Source organism: Strix uralensis, chromosome 12 (assembly GCF_047716275.1).
Source record: "Strix uralensis isolate ZFMK-TIS-50842 chromosome 12, bStrUra1, whole genome shotgun sequence".
Taxonomy (NCBI): domain Eukaryota; kingdom Metazoa; phylum Chordata; class Aves; order Strigiformes; family Strigidae; genus Strix; species Strix uralensis.
Genome location: NC_133983.1, coordinates 8,139,904 through 8,159,589, shown reverse-complemented (window position 1 = coordinate 8,159,589; position 19,686 = coordinate 8,139,904). Strand labels below are relative to the sequence as shown.

The following is a 19,686-nucleotide window of genomic DNA, read 5'->3' as shown; positions in this document are numbered from 1 at the left end:
CCCCTGGAAGATAGTCTGCATATGCTTACAATAAACATTAACGAAATTAAATGACTTTCACTTCAGGATAAATACTTTCAAGTAAGTCTGTTAGAGACACTTATAGTAAATTGCTATTAATTAGTTTTTTCAATCTACTTAGGTTGTACTAATGAACACAATCACTTCTAACATATTTATATGCTGGATAAATCCTGCCTCTCTATATATACCTGTGAAAGGCCCAAGGTAAAATGGAGATATTCTGCTGCAGGAACACATAGGTGCCACTTCAGGACAGGGGAACGATCCTGCTGGTTGAGGAACAATCAGGAGAAGCTGTCTGCACTCCTGCCAGACAGCCGCCCTGGTGCCTGGGCTTGAGTGGGGCAAATTCTGCTGCTTTCTGGACACAAAACATGTAAGTTACATAACACTGAAACTCTCAGCTCTGCAAAGCCAATGAAACCACATTTTCCTATAACCGCTACTTCGCCTTTTTGCATGTTACCCACTTGTAATGACTTGTTGTAAATTATATGATGGTATCTCTAGAGATAGGAACTTCTTTTCTTATGCTTGCGAACATAACCCAACACCGTGAGGTCCCCAGCCCTGACAGGACATTTCAGGGCATTACTGGAAGGACAGCAGTCATACTAATACCTCTCAGCTCCCTTTTGCTAAGCCCAAATATGGAACAGAAGTAAGAATTAAAATTACGTCTATACCACAATTTAAAAACAGTAATGTTACCTTCAGCAGTTTGAAGGTGGTTACTGGAAAATCCCTAGATACAGCAGGCCAAATTTCTTGGTAATTTGCTTCACCAAGTCCTAAATAGTACTGAAATGAAATTAAATTATTTTTAGAAATTATATGCTCTCTTTTTGTGTAATTTTTCTTAGCAGCTCTGAATACCTAAAGAAGTATTGCAGCAGACCGTAAGGCCTAGTTGTAGCTGAGAAACCTGCATGCATCACATAAAGCGTATGATTCCACAACTCATTAAGTCTAATTTATGGCATATGTAATTAAGCACCTTTGAATTGAACCCAGGTCTCTAGAGATAATAACACTTAGAACTTATATAGGGCTTTTCATCTTCAAAGTGCTTTACAAACATTAACTAATTAACAACATAATAAGACATGAAAGGCCAATGTACTTACCCATAGTGCTGCATAGCCTCTGTATAATTCAGATTTTGATGTTTTTCAATGCAAGATCCAATCTGGGTGCACAAGGAGGATTTACTTGTGGTCCCCTTCACAATCAGAAAGCATGACTTTGTACATATCATATATCTGAATTCCTAGAGTACATCCCTTCTCTGCTATTTATTGTTGAGTCAGAAGAAACAGCTCCCAAAAGTGAAGGAAGGTATGGAAAAGAGCAGCTCACAGCAGTCTATGATGACATTTGAGTTTCCTGGGCTTTGGAGCCAGAGTAATGGGGCCTAATGCAGGAAGGAGTTCCCAGAGAGTTCACTGCATAAGATTTCTGGTATCACTTAAGTCCATATCCTTCCAAAGGTAAATCTAATAATAATTACAGAAAGTCTCTAGGCACTGGCTAAACTATCAGGGAAAAGACCACATTTCAGCTCAAACACATTTTATTGTTAAGACCTACAATGTTTTCTTCCTTCTCTCTGCTCTTCTGAAAAGTCTGAAATATCTACCCAGTTTGTTTGTTAGTTTTTGAGGTTTTTTTAATCTCTTGGTCTAATTTACACACAAGCCTCCTGAGACATTGTACATTTGCCTTATTATCTCAATGAATGTTTTCTTGGTGATAGCAATGTTGGAGATGCTATATCAGGTTACCTGAATCCCTCCTGCACATTACCAATACAGAAAGATGAAGGATAAAATAACATAGAGAAATACGGAAAGATGAAGGAGCAAATAACATGAAGAGTTTCAGTGACCAGTCCTTCAGACATCAGCCTGTGTCAGTGATCATTTTCATGAGCTCAGAATGTTGACCATTGTCTCTGTATATGCTGTGTTTAAGCATCACCTGTCCACCAGCTAAAAAGATAATGGGTATCATGGCAGTACCTCTTGTCTTTCTCCAGACAGTGTCTGCCTCTGTCCCCCTGGGGATTCTGCTATGCACCAAAAATTGAGAATTTGGAGACCAGTGGAAAAATATACCAAGCATGTAAGAGAGAACCATGCATATGTACATCCCTAACTCTGCACATTAAAAAATCTCAGAAACAAATGCAAATGACTCAGTGGTAGTGGCACAGGTGGAGCCCCATGAGAAATTAAAGAAAATGAGACATACCATGGACCAGAAAACAAAATGTATGCGGAACCAGCAGGCTTTTGTGCTTTCCCCACAGACAAGCAGTCCAGAACAAATCCTGAAAGGTAACAATCTCACAGTAGTAATGCCTACAAGAGATCCTATGATAAACATAGGGTCTAATTAAAAACGTTACAATTTTAAAATGCAAATGTAGAATAGAACTGTCAAAATGTTTTATCCCTAGAGTGTGAATGCTAACCTTCCCATACTTATTATATAGCAGTACATTTTAATCTGCCTGGAGCAGAGTTGAATAAAGCAAGCATCACAAACACAATCAAATGGATATTTGAAAGCACTGCTCTTCACAATAACTGTGTCTGAGCAAAGCTTCAAATGTTGATCAATTGATTACCAAAATCAAAGAATACATTTCCCAAATGAGCTTCTACAAAGCGCTCAATAGCACCAGAGAAAACAGCATAAAGCTCCACAGAACAGCAGTCTTCTCTAAAATATTTACAAATGCAACTTTTTACTGCTTTCCTGGTTTATAGCTTAGATCTGCACAGATCTAGAGTGAAGAATAAGCACTTCTGATAAATCAATGGTTTGATTCAGTTTCAGAGTGGCAAATTCAGTTAAACAAAGACAGAAAACAGTTTGAAATGATCCAAAGGTATACTTTAAATCTTATGGCAAATCACAGTCTTTCTTGTACAATTGCTTAAATGACTTTCGGACCTTTAATAAACAAAATTACAGCAAAATATATAAAACGCTCTAATTGCAAACCACGTGTGAACATTCTTATTTCATAAGGCACAGCTCTTGATTTTTTTTTTCCTTAGAAATAAGACAGATCTATTCACACTTATCTGTCCCTCTGGAATTTTCTTTCCTCACAACATTGCCTGTAAGAGTACTATATAGTCCTTATAAGGGTATATAAAGGTGAGATGCTTGGCCTGGTTTTGAGTTTGTCTCGGGCAGTTACTATTTGCTCAGCAGAGGCCTCTGTTGAGCTAACCACAGTTCACGAGAGCACTCATGGGTATTTTCCAGCTCCTCCCCACACTGGAACAGCTATTATTGAGAATGACTAAATAGTAACCATAACTACTAGCATTCTGTCCATCTGCCATCTCCAGTGAGTTGGTTTCTGCTGCTGTTGTGGTGCTGTACTTCTACTGTTTCCTTTTTCATAAATGGGTTTCTCTGCAGAGGATAACTGCCCACCAAATACACCCAGTTTTCATTTAGTGACTTTAACCTGAAAAAATGAAAAGTAACTTTCAACCTGAAACAAAGATATTACTTACATGCGCTTCCTTACGTTTTATGCTTCTTCTAAAGGCAGGTTTTCTTGTATCACTTCTTGAAGTAGCCTCATCTGTTGTGCTCTGCTGTCTTCACCCCTGAGCTGGGTGCAGATTCTGCAATACTTCCTCCACAGAGCAAAATTCAGAGTTGTTCCTGAGCAAGTAAACTCTCAGCATCTCAGTAAGAGGCATTTGTCCTGAAAAACACAATGGGATTTTGACACCATTATGTGACTGCTGTCCTAGTCTGGAAATTTTAAGGGAAAAGCCTGAAGGATTAAACCTGTTTTGTTGATTTAAATGAAAAGTTTGCTCAAGAACAACTTAAAATACCAGTTGAAAAGCGTCTACCTTCAGAGCTTCTGACATTTGATGTTGAGGTTCTGACTATATTAGGATGCAGATTCTATAGCCCTTAATCTTTCCCATAAGCCACTGCTTCATTAAAGGGCAAAAAACCCAATCACCCACACCACATCACACTCTCAGTAATTCTTAGAGTAACAGAGATTACACTGACCTGCAGAATTTTTCCTTTTCTACACAAATACCTTTCTAGTATACACCTCTGCTGAAATCCTCTTGTGTAAGCAGAGCGCACTCCAGGACTTATTGCATCTTAAGCAAATGAACAAATATTTAGCCTTATGACAATTAGGCAGTTGTCTCTTCACCTGTACCTTTCATCTCTGATCTGGAAAAGAAGCATGGTGGAAGGAACTACCAGGAAAAAAAAAAAAAAAAAAAAAGAGAAAAGGACAGAAATGATGACTGGCCAATGTTGACAGAGGAGCCAGAAACATGGGAGATCAGCAGTTTATAGGGAAGGTATATTTTAATCCTTCTTACATTTTTGCAGTTCATTTCACCTGAGCTGCACTTGAAGAAAATCTCCTATTGCTCTGTGCATTGTGGTAAGGAGGACTTTCAGAGATCACACAGATAACACAGGAAACCTCCCGCTGTTCTGTATGTCCTCAGGGTGCCAAGGGAGATGTCACAATTTCTGTCTCTCACTGGTATTTGCTGTTTTTCCAGACACTCACTAAGGACACCCACTCTTTCAGCAGCAGCTGGGTGGGATAAGGAACATTTTATTCAACTCTGTCCTCCCTTTGCCAGTTAATGAGAGATTTTGGATGGTAAAACCAAGGACATTTTTCTTCTAGTGCTGCACATGGACCTGCCTTCCCTTCCTTTTGATCCTGCACTACTGTATCATATCATCCTTCAGTATGTCAGTCAGCCCCTAAACTTGGGAGGAAACAGCAGCAATTCTGCCTCTGGATCTTGTTTTTATATAGGTCTGCTAATCAAATAAATTTCCTTAGTCTTGCAACAGGTGATTTAATGGTATTGTTAATCCCATTTTAAATGTACAGAACCGAGGCACACAGTAATTGCTTGGACAGGAGGCTGGGCCCCAAACCCAGATTTCCTGTTAAACTCTTCAATGTTCATTCATTTTCTGATACTCCAGTTTTTTCTTTTTGCTCTAATGTATTTGCATAACAGGTACAAAAAAAGGTATCAGAGCCAAAAACAAGTCAATGAAAGCAATTAAAAATTTTAAATAGATAATGGCATTTCTTCTTCCATATGATTGTCTTGCTGTACAATAAGGCAAGATGAGGTTCTTCCTGTGCTAGCAGGTAGCTGTAACTCTGCAAAGAGTTACTGATGTGATCATATTGATCAGACAAGATGGAACATGTTACTGAGGCAATTGGTCAGGCTAAAGCAGTGATGGCAGCACATGGGATATTATGGATGGTTGAAGTAGCTGAAGATATCTATCTTTCTGTCTATCTACCTGTTTTCCAAGATGTCTATCATCATTGAACTTAGCTACCAAGGAACAATGGCAGCATTTAATCATCAATAGATAAATACTGTTTACGCCATTAATTGGGGACTGGGTCAGATTTTCCTTGTTTGTACCTTTGCTGCTCTTTTTTTTTTTTTTCCCCCTCCACAGTTGTGAGACAGTAGCATTTTCTCACAGCCTGTATGTGTTGTTTTGGGACTTGTGTCAGTGGCAACAGCATAGCTTTGTGTGTCTGCCAGAGCTCCTTTCCAGGAAAACAAAATAGCCAACTGATGAGAGTTGTTATAAAATTTCAAACCCAGCACCTTTTCATAATATCTGGAATATGATTTGGAAGCAGCAGCAGTGTGACCAGTCCCTGCACCTGCTCCTTCACCTGCAGTCAGAAGTGGCTGAAGAGCAGAGGGAGTTTCCCAAGCAATACCTGCTGTAAACCCACAACTTCCATGGCTGCGATTTCTCTATAGTTAGTATTCAGCAAAGAGACTGCAACAGTGCAGAGCTGTGTGTTTGCTGGTATTTTTTATTGTTCAAAGCTTTTGAGAACACTTTACTGAAGCCTATAATGCTGCCTTGAAATTGGCTTCTAAACCACATTTTGAGAAGAAGAAACACAGGCACTTGGCTGGGTGTTTTTGCCCTGTGCCACGGCTTGCTCGAGTCAGAAAAGCACCCCCATCTCCCCCTTCCAAATGTCCTCTCAGCAAAATTCTCGTCGGTCTGTCTCTGATCACGAGAGTCCTCTGTAATTCAACAGCTTCTCTCTCTTTTTTTCCCTTTTTAGTTTTTACATTACTAGTTATGAGCTCTGGTATATAGGTTTTCCCCTTTCAGTCTAAGATTTAGGCTCTTATATTGTTTTAAACTCTTAGGAGAATTCATTTATCATTACAGAGTCTTACATAAAGAGAGTCTTCCAGGGGTAACATTGGGAGTAATCGTGGTGCCCTCCTGTTTTTATCTGAAGTATTTCAAAAGGAGAGCTAGATAGTCTAAATTAGGCAATGGAGTTTTTGCCTTGACATTTGGGAGGTTAAATTTTGCCTGTGACTGTCAGTCCCTCAGAAGAGGAGATGGCATTTGGAGTAATCCAAAACTCCTGCAGAGTTACATTACTGTGGCAGCCAGACTGGAGTAAATCTAGGCTGAAGATCTATTGGTTCAATTACTGCTTGGGGTCAGGACATGCCATAAATTATTAGATATGCAAATGGAAAACTCTGACTGTTGATGAAAGAAAGATGGATGGATTTCTTAAATACTCATAATCAGTGTTAAGACTAACTATAGACTGATGTACAATCATTTGCTTGTAAAAGACTTCTGTTCTTAAATTTTAGCTGCGTGCAGGTAAAAATAAATTATTTTTTGTTTTATGTGCGTGTCATATTTTAAAAATAAACTTAAGAAGTCTTTGGAGGTTCTGCAACACCCCTTAATTTTTACAAAGAGGTTCAGAAAGAAATTCAGAAGATGCTAATTCTCATTCTGTTCTCACCAGAGTGTAAATCTGCAACACTGCTTTGTATTCAATGAAGACACACTGATAATGTATTTGGGAGGAGAACCAGTTCCTTTGCTCTATGGAGGTGTGCAAAGAATGCCACAGAACTAAGTCAGGTTTGTGAATTTGCTGCAGAGTGAATGAGTGCTGGTACATGATAACATGACCTTATCACAACATGAACTCTGTGGTACTTCAGAGATTTTTATGGATAGAAAAATAAAATGTAATTAAGATACTACTCTATCACACCTGTTTTTGCTGTTCCTTAAATACATTATTTATAGTCTTATTTCTCAGTGTGATTAAAGTTGGAAGAATTTGACCCCTACTTTTGTCATGTAGAAAGTTTGCTACATCTATAAAAACTTGTCGAATTTCTCTTGTGGATTAACTCTTTTGGGAGAGAAGTTTTTATTACATGTAAGACAAAATTATTATGAGTGTGAGAATAACGTGAGCTGTTCAACGCCACCTGCTGCTGCAAGGGGAAATATATTCCCAGATGCACCTTGACTGAGCAGAAACAGATGTGGAGCCATAGGAAAATCCGTTGTGCTTGATAGTAAGTTTGCTTTGCAGAAATATATCACAATGCATGAGAGAATACACTTTCACAGAACTGATGCTAACTTTTTCCAAGCAGTCTGAAGCAATGGAATAAAATCTATTCCCTTGAACCTGCAGATAAGACATTGCAGATCGCCACTTGTACCTTTTCAGTTTGTGAAAGCCAGTGATGTTGTGTGGGTAAGAGTGGTGTGTATGGTGTTTGAACTGTAATTATTTGACTCTAGCCTGACACCAGTACAATTTGGAAACAAACTGTACATGGAGAGTCATATAAATGAGATCAAAGAATCAGATTTTAAATATTTTCCTGTGCAATTCTGACAATCATTTTAAGTTTGTGAGGAGGCTACAAGAAACAACCCAATATACATAATTCATAATTTCTGTGTGGAAACACAAATAAAAATGAAAAGGAGTATATTTTTAAAGCCTTTTAAAGAGGTTTCATTCCAAATTTTATCTGTTTTTTTAATATTAATTTTGATCTTATTAGTTCTGCTCTGAATCAATCATGACAGTATCAAAATCAAAATTCAACCAGACATAAACCAGACAATGTAATCCAAAGTGGATGAAATTTGAGAAAAATATCCAAGACACAGCAGAAAAACAAGCAAACTACAAGCAATAATGAATACCATCTCTTAGTTTATGTGGTAAAAAAATTAATTCGGAAATCCTGTATGTGCATGACAATTTGTAAAAAAGAAACCCAGTAAAGGGAAACGAAGAACCGAATAAACTTGACTTCTAGACAAAAACCAAGCATAAATTCTGCTTTATGTTGTTCAAATCTTCAGTGTTCTAATGAGCATAGTCACTTTCCTGTAGGCTGACAGGTTTTAGGAAAGAATAATGCTAATTTCACAGAAATATTCCTTTAAAACTTACAAAAAAAGATGCTGTAGAAGTTTAGCAGCATATTCTTTATTTCTATACCCCCAGCTCCCTCTTGTGCCACTCATTTAATAACTATGAATTAGGTTTACTACATATAACTGCTATTTTGCAACATAACAATTCAGCGCAAGAAAATAAAAGCATATTTTTCAGTAGTTATAATAATCTGTGGCAAAAAAAGCTCTCCACTAAACTTTCTGGACTTGCATAAAAATGTGGTTTATTGATCAGCTGGTAATTATTTTTAAATTTTATCATTATTTTATTTCTGTGAAATGGTACAATGGGCCCATTCTCTCAACTTCTGTCTCATTCTCGTATAGAGATTTTTTTTAAGATTGTGCTCAGTAAAGGGAATTTTTTACAGTTAACTGAAAGAACATTTTATCATCTGTCCCCCTCCTCTCAGTTAGCTTATAGCCAATGACAAAGTAATTATAATATACTGAATGCAACGTCTCTTCTTTTATTGCTTGTTTCTTTACTGCTCTTCCAGAAAGTTTGTAGTTAAAACAATTTTTACAGCTTTAAAGAACTGAAGTGAATTCATATTTCTAGAACTTCAGCCAGAAGTAACTACATTTTCAGCAGTTGAATTTTCATTAAAATTTACAAAAGACCTCTGCCTTCACTGATTTATTGTTGCATTAGGTAAAACTACACAGAGTGTATAAAATACTGTGTTACTCTACTTGTAGTCTGATCTAACATGTTATCAGGGATTGCAAGTACATTTTATAACCCCAGCTGCTGAATCGAAAAAAAGGTGATACAAGCATCAATCTCCAGGATAAAATCAGAGCACTTTCTACCACAGTTTGACCTTAGTGATGCCTTTGGATAGTCTTACTTGTCTAAGTCCTTGCAACAATTACCAAGGGACAGTTAGAAAATGCAGCTCTAATGGTGCAGACTGGAATTACTAGCAGCATCAAAGACTTAAGCACTAACCCCGGAGATTTCCAAGCACAGGAAGAATTTGAGGAAACTCTGATGCCACTGCAGGAATAAAATGGAACAGGGCTGCAGACACTAGCCACGGATTTTATTTGTGCTCTTTATTGTCTGCATCCCTGAACTCTGCAGTGTCATTAGCAAATACAAAACCTATAAATAAAAAACCAACTACAGATAACTAGACCTCAAGATACAGTAGACTCCAGCTATAGCTGACAAATCTTATTTATAGCATGAGGAGACACAGTTAATTACAGGTCACAAAAATGTTAATTTCTGTCATAATACAAGTTATAGTATAAGAATGAAAAGCTTATTTTTGGACTGAAACGGTTTCTCCTAATAGAAATTTGTTAATTTAAAATCCCATCTCATGTTTGTAGACTACAGAATAACCAAAGAAAAGATAAATGTGCCTTATCAATCTATTTCATGGTCCTAAATATAATAAAATTCAAATTCAAATAATAAATCCAATCAATTTTTGGCAAGGCAAAGTACTGAAGGTAAAAAAGAATTAGAGAAGATGATCATAAAAGACTATTTTGAACAATGGCATTTGTATCTGCTTATAATTAACATTAAATAATTTTTAAATTAGCACAACAGATTTTTAAAATGGCCAGTCCTGGTGACCCAGAAAGTGAATAACAACTACACCTTATGAACAAACCTAACCACTCCCCTCAAGGAAAGAATCACCAATCATTTTGACTATTCTAAAGTACTTTTGATAATTATTAAGATAAACATTATATGAAGGATGGAGTTAATTATATTACATATAATCAGATACTGGTCACTCCACAGGTTGTAATTTATTTTCCTAATTTGCATTTAACTTCAAAGGTATTATTTCAGGAAATGTAAAATAACATGATCTGAGCAGTTACAAAGATGATATGCATTTAACTTCAAAACTACATTTCAAGCTCTTAAAAATAAATTACATACAATTTCAGGAAATAACATACCATTCTGATGCAACCTGTAATTGTTGCTGCAAAAATGGTAAACTAATTTCTGGAGGGAAAATATCACAATCTAGGGCAAGAGTATTCATCTGGCAGGTCTTATAGAGGTACAAGAAAAGAGTAGGGTAATTTTTGTTGATATGTTAATCTAAATTTATATATAAAGTCTACTCAGTTAAAAAGGTCATACAACTAACTTTATATGTAAAATTAACAGGCTGGTTTGAATTAATATCCAACTCCTACTGCAGATCAGATAGCCTCTTCAGTAAAATGGGAAGGGCTTCAGCCTTCTATGGCTTGTGTTCATCATCACAACTTTTTTTTTTTTTTTTTTGAGGGGGGAACTTCTTGTGAGTTCGAGTCCTCAGTATAGGTTTAGAATCCCTATGTATCTGAACATATCTAAAATTCCAGCATCTAGGTCAGTACTGAGCTTTCTAAATCCTTAACAAACATCTTTTTGTATCCCTTCATGTCAGATTTAATTGTCCATGGTGAAAGAAAACCCTAATCAGAATTCAAGAGAAGTACTCTAAGACATGTATCTTTCCAACCTGAACTATCCTATGATCCTGTGAAAGCACATAAGGAAAAAAGCAACTTTTCATCTTATTTGAAACACAAAAAAAAAGTTAAATAATTTTAAATTCTCATTCTTAACTATTGCATGGCTTTTATACAGCAGCTGCAGAACAGTGAGGTGCAATGAGGCACACTGAGGGAAAAGCTCAGTTCACAAATACCTTATTCTTTTCAGAATCTGGCCCTGGAGGACAATATTTGAGACATAGTATTAAATCATACACTGCTTTTACAATATATTTTTACAACCTATCAAAAAGATCTGTTTTCTATTCTCTGTTTTGTGGTTTCCCCAATATCTGTTTTTCTAATATCTGTTAATTCTACTCAGTTGCCCACCACTCTCAGCTAGGACTAGTGGGGGGCTAAGAGAGAAATAAATTAAGCATACAGACTTGCTATGCACTGACTTGCACTGCTTCTTCTAAGTAGAAACCCAACCAGTGTAACTAGTTTTAGTAGTTTGTTGCACTAATACCAAGCTTAGCTAGACACCTTACTGAAAAAGGCCTAAAGCAAAGATCAAGCCAATAGTTGAAAAGCTACCTGCAGTTACCAAGCCCTTCTGGCTAACTTACATCAGGACAAACCACAACAGAGGCACAGTCTTTAATTCTTCGAAAGCTGATGTCCTCCCTGGGACCGCTTTTTTCTGGGAACTGTTCGTGGTTATACGCCAAATTACAATTAGGTCCAAGTTGTGCATAAGCATCTCTATATATCCTCTGCCGGGTACAAGGAGGAAAGCCTGAGCCCATTAAAGTCACCAGAAGCTTTCCAATTGTTTTCAAAGATGATCTAATGTTACCCAGAGGGAACAATTTTGTGTGTGCTTCTCAGGTCCATATTTGATCTCCATAACAGATACTTTGCAACTGAGATCTCTCTTAATTTGTTCTGGGTGGCCCTATCTAAACAATGATAATGCAATTCAGACTGAATATTATTTATTAGAAAGTCTTTATCTCTGATATGAGAAGAAACTTTATTTTCATAGATGATATATGTTTTCATCTAAAAATAGAGATATTTAAGAACATTGCGTACTACACAAAATGCATTAGAACCATTGAATAAAAGGATTTATAAAACGTATATGTACTCTAGAAAAATTAGTGTGAAAATAGATTTTGTTTACAGCAGTCTCGCAAGCATGCGGGTTTACGGCACTGCATTTGTAGCAGTGGTGGTTACACAGACGTGCTGGTTTGCACAGCTGTTTAAAGACAAACAGGAAAGCAAGGTCCTTGACCGGCGAAGCTGACAATTTCAATAAGGCTGACAGTCTAACAAAAAGTGACAATGGTGGCGTTCAGTGGGTAGGAAGGACAACAGCAAACAAAGAGAAGGGAAAAAGTGATCTTGAGAGAACACTATTTTGAAGGAATCCAGATGAGCACACAGTTGCAATACCTTAGGGTTGGTTTGTTTGCTTTTTAATTTTAGGAGTGCCAAATTCAAGTGTGACTGCCCAGATATCAGCAAGCTGATGCAAAAAGGAAGAATTCTGGCTTGGAATGGATAACAGAGCAGAAGGACAGGAAGAGCATCTGGCAGAAAATACATGCGGAGGAAGGACCTAGAACAGCAGCATTTTCTCCCAGGTTTGGGTACATCTGTAGAATATCAAAACATCCTAAATAAAGTGCTATTGGGCAAGTGCTTGGGAGTGGCAGGCATGGTCAGGAATTGCAGCAGTACAAGTGAATACCTATCTTAATGAAGTCTTGTACAATTTTTGCAACAGCCTTTTAGAGAAATCATAGCATACAGTTCTTAGAAAGCCAGTTTGGCATGGCTGCTGCTTATGTAGGAAACCATTCCTATGATTTCCTGCAGGTCTAGGAGTGAAATTGTCTGTTGCAATAAATTCACAAGTTTAGCATTTGTTACTACTGTGACCAAAGGTTAATGTTTCATTGGTTAGCTGAATCAAGATCACCAGTTGCCCATTACATATTTTTGTGGTCTTACCCATACGTTTGATTTCAGCAGATTTTGAGTAATCTAATTCTCTGAATGTTAAATGAAAGCCATGTATGTAAGAGATTAAGTTTTGCTACTGCAGAAAAAAGCAGTTTCACGAATAATTTTCTTTTGTAGCTGACTGGCTACACCTCACTAAGGGTACATCCAGCCAGCACAGGCAGTTTCTGGCTGTAAACATGCTGAATCACCATCCTCCCAGTGAAACACAGAGAAGGGGAGAATATAGCAGTCTTGAACAAATACATGACATAGGGGCTACAGCTCCTTTTGGCACAGACAGCTGCGTGCAGCAGATCTGACAACGTGGGGTGCTGTGCAATAGCCATCCCTGATGCAGATGAACACGGAATAAGAACGTTAAAAGACTCAAGGAGAAGAGTGAAGGGATTTGGATTACTATCTTGTTTGAATCTGCTTCCAAAAGCTACAGAAATTGAATAAATTTTTAAAAATTATTTTCTAATGCAGATGTTCAATAATATTCCACAAAAATTTTGCTTTACTATAAATATTCCACAGGAGTTGAATCAAGGCCTCTTTTATACATTTGTCCAAAAATGAGAATAAACCCCTTAAATTCTTTAAATTGATACACTGTTGTGTGGCTATGATCCTACTCAGAGTAACTAATTGGATAATTTAGCCATAAAACTGACCTAAACAACGTTACTATGTTGAAAGTTCACCTTTCTAGCTGGTTGGCGGTGAATTAATTTGAATGATTTGAACCTGTGTTTGCAAAGTTGTGCCTGACCAGGGTCAGGGAAAGCAGCTGTGTGGGAGAGGAGGTGAAAGCATTAACCAGAGATGTTCCATTTGAGAGCACAGGTCTGCGAGCTTCCCCCTGAACTATAAACTTGCTATGCAAATGCCAAAATAAAAAGCCCTAAACTTTTCTCCTGAAAATATAGTGAGGCTGTGTTAGTTCCAGCAGGTGAAGAATGGGAGTCACTGAGGATGAGGAGGTGCAGTGTAAGCCAGAAGGCGAGCCTGAAAGGTAGAGGGAGCAGGCTATTTCTCTTTGTTATCGAGTGAAATGACTCCACAAATATGACAATAAATCACTGCAGGAATCAATCTGAGTGGAGGCAACTGCTCCATGCTGATAATGCATCAATCAATATTTAATGTTTACACTTTAATTAATCTGCACGTAGGAAGCATTCTTTCAGTGACAAAAAAGTGATGAGAAATAAAACACCTTTTATATCAAACGGCGATGAATGGCCGCCTATCTGTTAGGATTTGATTGGGCCCTCAATTGATCATTGCAGCCTTTTTCGATTGCACTAGTGTGCAATGTCACATTTGGGTATAAAACAAACACCGTCTCTGTGAAGGAAGGAGGGGGAGCTTCTGAATCTGCTTTTGAGTGATTACAACTTAATCAGAACAAAGAAAGACTGATAGCAAAGTATGAGTTCTTTGAAAAGACTGGGCAGAAGCAAGTAAAAGATTTTCAACATCTGCATCAATGACACCTATGGGAACAGATTTTTTTACTGTGTATTACAATTATTGATACCTACTAAGGCTTGTTAAGAAAAACAATTCAGATGTTAACCGGCAAAACTGCCTTTCCTTATCAGAGCCACCAGCAGAGACTGACGAACAGTCTATTTTGTTGCTATTCTGTATCGCAGCAAAGTGCCAGGTGCTGTATGGACACAGGAAAAGTCACAATTCCTCCTCCCTCAGTGTTTTTCCTCAGTGTTCTGTTTAACCCTTGTAAACTCTAGTTTCTTCTTCTTTTTAAAGGGCCTGATTCATTGTTCATTGATGTCAACTGAATGACTTCTATTGACTTCGGCAGGCATTGCATTAGTCCATAGATGAATGGTATTGAAAGGCGTAGTGATGAAAGACAAATGAAAATACAGCGATACTAGACCAGTAATGTTCAATTATTCCTTTAAATATGCACCACAGCGGTGCATTCTCCATACATAACTAAAGCTCTCCTACGCTTATTTCTAAAATAATTGTTTGAAACGTCCAGACTTCTCACATAATAGATGCAATAGTATTTACTTAAAAAATACAGAGAGATTAGCTTTCTACAGCTTAGCTCAATTTAAATGATTAGAGATACAAAATTGCCATAAACTTTCAGAGTGTGGAACCCAGGGAAATTTTACTGTATTTTGTATGTCACATTTTAAGTTATTTTGCAAAGCCTGTCATGAAGTTAGGATCATGCAAAGGACCTATGCAAATGTCACACCATTTTAACTTTTAAGTAGACCTGCTACTAATTAAAAAATAATTACAATTTTAGGTTTTTTTTCACTGAAGAACTTCTGTTGTTTTACTAGTCAACAAATAGGAGTATTCTACTCAGGATCTAGCAACAACATGTCGCCAAAATGCCTGCCCAGTTTTGGAACTGCCTAGTTTAGGTAATACTTGAACAAAACCAGAAATACTATTATGGTATAAAGTCATATACTAGAAGGAATTTGAGAATATTAACCCTCAATCTTACAAACAAGTTTTTGTTTCACTGAGACTGGCTGATCTTTTTCTGTGATTCACAAAATCTTTCAGGCTATTCCAAAAGTCTAAGGCACTCAGAAACACACTCCTAAGACTGTTGGCATTTTTGGATAGCAAGAGAAGCAAAGTATTTAAAGCATGAATGACATCAGAAGACTTCCATTTATTGGTCAAAAAGTTTTGAAATATCATAGCATACAAAAATTAGAGGAAGTGTTCACAGAGGAAACGAAAGATGAAGAATACGACATTTAAAATGCAGTAATAGAACTTGTTAACTTTTTACTTCTGATGTTCATTTGTCATTCCCACTTGCACTTTTTTCCACAGAACTTTGTATGTAGATAAGCAAAACCCCAAAGATTTCATTAGCTCCATAAAAATGGAGACAATGCCTTCTCACTAAAATCCATAAATAGCTTTTCAGCAGACTTTACTAACATACACACATATATCCACACAAAGAGTTGAGTCTGCAGTTTATCTTTTCCATAAAAACTTCTTCCCCCTTCTGTGCAAATCAGATGAACAAGCTAGAAAAAGGGCAAAGTCAAAAGAGAGGAATGCTCTATTGTAATGCATGATCAACTACAAATATTTATAGAAAAGATGAAAACACTACTGAGTGCACATCAGGATTGCCCTAGGACAGCTTTAACAGGCATAGTTAATGTTTATGGTACAAAACCAACTTACTGAATGTGAAATCTTAATTTTCTTCATATGCATCCAAAGTAAAAGTAAATTCACCCCAAAAAAAAAAAAAAACCAACTTGCTTGATAAAATCCTGAGGGGCCAAAGCAAAGCACTTAATGTTGTCACTGGTAGGCAGAAAGACTCACAGTTGGATTTTCTGATTATTTTATTCTCCAGTTGCATACAGCTTGCTGCACACAATTGGAATAGCAGCCCACCCCGGGAAGCCAAATCCTTTCCCCTATGAACTTCAGTTTCTTTGGAGTTCCAGGGAGCTGTACAGTTTGGTCTGCAGCAACAATCCTGACATGCAGGCAGACAGGTCCTGTACTGTGGTTTCAAAGCCACGTTAGCTGACCTTCTGAGAACACAAGTCCATAAGGCTCTTTGTTATACAGTCAAAACATTTCAGCTAGCAAAGGATAAGTTTCCCAACCCTGGACCCTCCCATCAGGGCTATGATGAGTTCCCAGGTCTAATCACTGTCTCAAACTGTCAAGCCCAAGCACTAGGGCACTCTCCCAGCATCACTTCTGGCTACAGTTGTTGGCATTAGCCGAACTACTTCCACCTCAGTTATATAAGGAGCACCCAGTGAGATCTAAGAGTACTAGTCCCTATTTAGCACCAGGGCTTAGGCTACTTTTCCACCTCAGTCTTGTCACAGCTGTCTGCTGCATAAAAAGAGACTGAAATGTACTAAAAAAACCTGGAAGACTAATAATTCATTAACCTGACAAATGAAATGTAAGTCCTATCGATCAAGAGTAGAACTTCTTGGTTATAAAGGAAGCATATATTATTCTGACAGTATTTTCGCAAGATAAACTGAAGTTACAAAGAAGGCAACCAATTTGATTCAAATGACTGTCTCTCCTCAGAAACAGTCATGATTATAGTCATCAAGCACAAGTTGGTGGGGTAGTGTTGCTACCCCCATTTTTATAGATTTGTATAACTGCATAATATCAAGGAAACAGGACTGTATCACACTCACAGCTTTTCTGACTGCTGATCCTATGGAAAATGCTAAGTGAAAGACTGACTCCTGCACCACTGAATCATGACACTGCTAAATGCCAGCACAGAAAGATATGTGATCACACACACACACACGATAATCTCCTCTCTCTTCCACCACCAGCACTGAAAAGCCCAGGGCTTACCGAACAGCTAATGAGAATAAACACACTTGCAGCTGGCCTTCTACCACCTGTAGAAGGTGAAAGTTGGCCAAAAACCTACAAGACTCTCCAGTTGTGATGAATAGATGGAAACCAAGAGCATGGCTCAGGTTCAAGTCCTAGACTAGTTACAGCAGTATAACAGTGGTGCCAACAGACCCACTTAAGAATGGAGGGCTCAGAGCAAGAAGCAGTCTCTGGTATTCTATGCTGGTAAAATATATTAGGGCAGGCATCAATTTACCTTGGTTAGTTATGGTTTTAGTTATGCTGTATTTTGGTGCCCAAGGGTCTAATTTATAATTCTAATAATAAAATGTATTATGAAGTATAAGCCAAGCACATGCAGGTTCTAATTCTATTTCCTCTCAAAGGAAAGAGCTAAGCTGTTAAGCTCCAGGTTCTTTCAACATTTCCTATTTGCAACAAACACAAAAACCTGAAATCAGTGATGCACCACTGCAAGACTTTTACAAAGTTCAGGTAGAGCAAGTTTAATTTTTGTTTTGTTTTGTTTTTAAATTCCCAGACAACGTTTTTGATAGCTCAGTATCACATGCCTGGTTTTGCAGGTAAACTGAAGTTACAGAGAAGCAAACCAATCCACTTCAGACATCCTCCTCACCTCAGAAAAATTACCATCCCTAAGCTCGCAGGTACTACTTCTACCTACACTATTACAGAGAGAACGTACAGCTCAGCTGAGGGATCTCCCCAGTCCCTAAGGATGGAGAAAATCCCAATCCATTTAGCAGAGAGACTTTTACTCTGGTTTGGTTGTAGAAGTTAACTGAACAGCCCAGGTGTTAATGTTACACTATATGTGCCCTTATTTGCACATAAGAATCAAAGGAGAATGTTCCATTATTTCCTTCCCTCCCAACCAGAGGACATGGCACCCTGTGCCAGGCCTGAGCATGCCAGCTGGTCCCAGCCCTCCAGGTCCCCTTGCAGAACGTACGTACTAGGGTGACAGAAAAACAATTTGTATGTGTGTGGGACCGAGTTAATGTTAACAGAAAATGAAGTTTAATCATTCAGATTGTAACTTATTTTAAAAATATGATATCAAAGAGCAAGACTAGCAACTGTATCATTAAGTTCTTACATTATAGAGTATTTATGCTATAAACATAAGTTTTAATTAAAAAAACATTGCAGTCATTTTCACTCTAGTTTCCACTGATTGTTGATATTGACAACAAGGTAATATTGTTCATCTTATTTAAGCTGAATAAATAATGAGGAAGAGTTAATAAGAATACAGATACCAAATGTAATAATGGTCCTTAATCTTATGAAATTGTTCCTTACTCATGGCAGCAGCCAGTCTCACTAATGTCAGTGGCCCAAATTCTGCAGTCCTTAATCACATACCGTTACCTTCAGTAGGAGTCGTTCTCAATTTAGGATCAAAGACTATAGTTTGCTGCGGCCACTCTTTCAAGGAAGGATTGGGCCCAGACTTTAAATAAGGGGTTTGGTGGCTTACAAAGAGGTGATTAAGATCTTCCTTTGAAAAAAAACACAAAATGTAGAGTTCTTCTTTTGGATTATAACAGCACAGATAGCCATAGCTTGTGGATTTCAGAGTATTAACTGCTAATCCACAAGTGAACTGAAAGGTTTTTGTTTGTTTGTTTTGCTATTACAGTATTTAGTTAAACTTGTCAACCTTCAGTTCTCAGTAAATCATATTCAAGTTTCTTAACAAAATATTTTATTTAAGGAACTCAAAGTTTCTGCAAGTTCTTGTTCTTTTTCATATATTCCTCCCCACTGCCCCGGACATCTCTGTGAATATGTCCAAGACTTTGAAAGATTTCTTGGTTATATGGAAAACCTAGGGTAGTTTCTTTTGTTTGGTTTGGTTTTATTTAATGAAAAGCTTGCACTTATTCCTGAGAACCCAAACCATGAAGTTTTGGAAACTAACCCACAATATAAAAGTTTCTATTTTCCTTAAGTGACATTCAAGGATTGCTGTTTGTCAGTGACAAACAGAAAGTACTTAGTATAATTATTATAGCACCTCAGTAAAAATCAGATTCTAGCCGTAGGTGATTGCAGCTATAAAGTTTCCAGAATAGGAACAATGAGCCCTATGAAACTAATGAAAAAAATCGCCAACTTCCTCACTCCAAAGTCTGATTTTTACAAGGACTCCATTTCTTTCTGGTTGCCAAAAATGAACAGTTTATTTGAATCAAGCTTAGGTCTCCAGGAAAACAATTTTAATGCAAAATTGAATAATGTTGCACCAATGACAGGATAATTAAGTGGTTTCAAAACTGAGCAATATTTAGGTGCATTTACTGTAGCATGCCCCAATAATGAAAATAAAGAAATCATATTCTAATGATAGCATAGCTAAAGATGACAAATATCCAGACATACCCCTTGCTGTATCACTGTACTGTAATCAAATGAATTAGA

General features: G+C 37.4%; 1 long non-coding RNA gene across 1 annotated transcript; it reads right to left on the bottom strand.

Moving 5' to 3' along the window:
- Nucleotides 1-761: 761 nt before the first annotated feature.
- LOC141948961 (uncharacterized) lies at nt 762-2,359 on the bottom strand. Its single transcript, XR_012630614.1, has 3 exons — nt 2,278-2,359; nt 1,152-1,213; nt 762-825 (listed from the first exon to the last, which is right to left on the bottom strand). It is a non-coding gene; the product is annotated as an uncharacterized LOC141948961 (long non-coding RNA).
- Between the last annotated feature and the right edge of the window lie 17,327 nt (nt 2,360-19,686).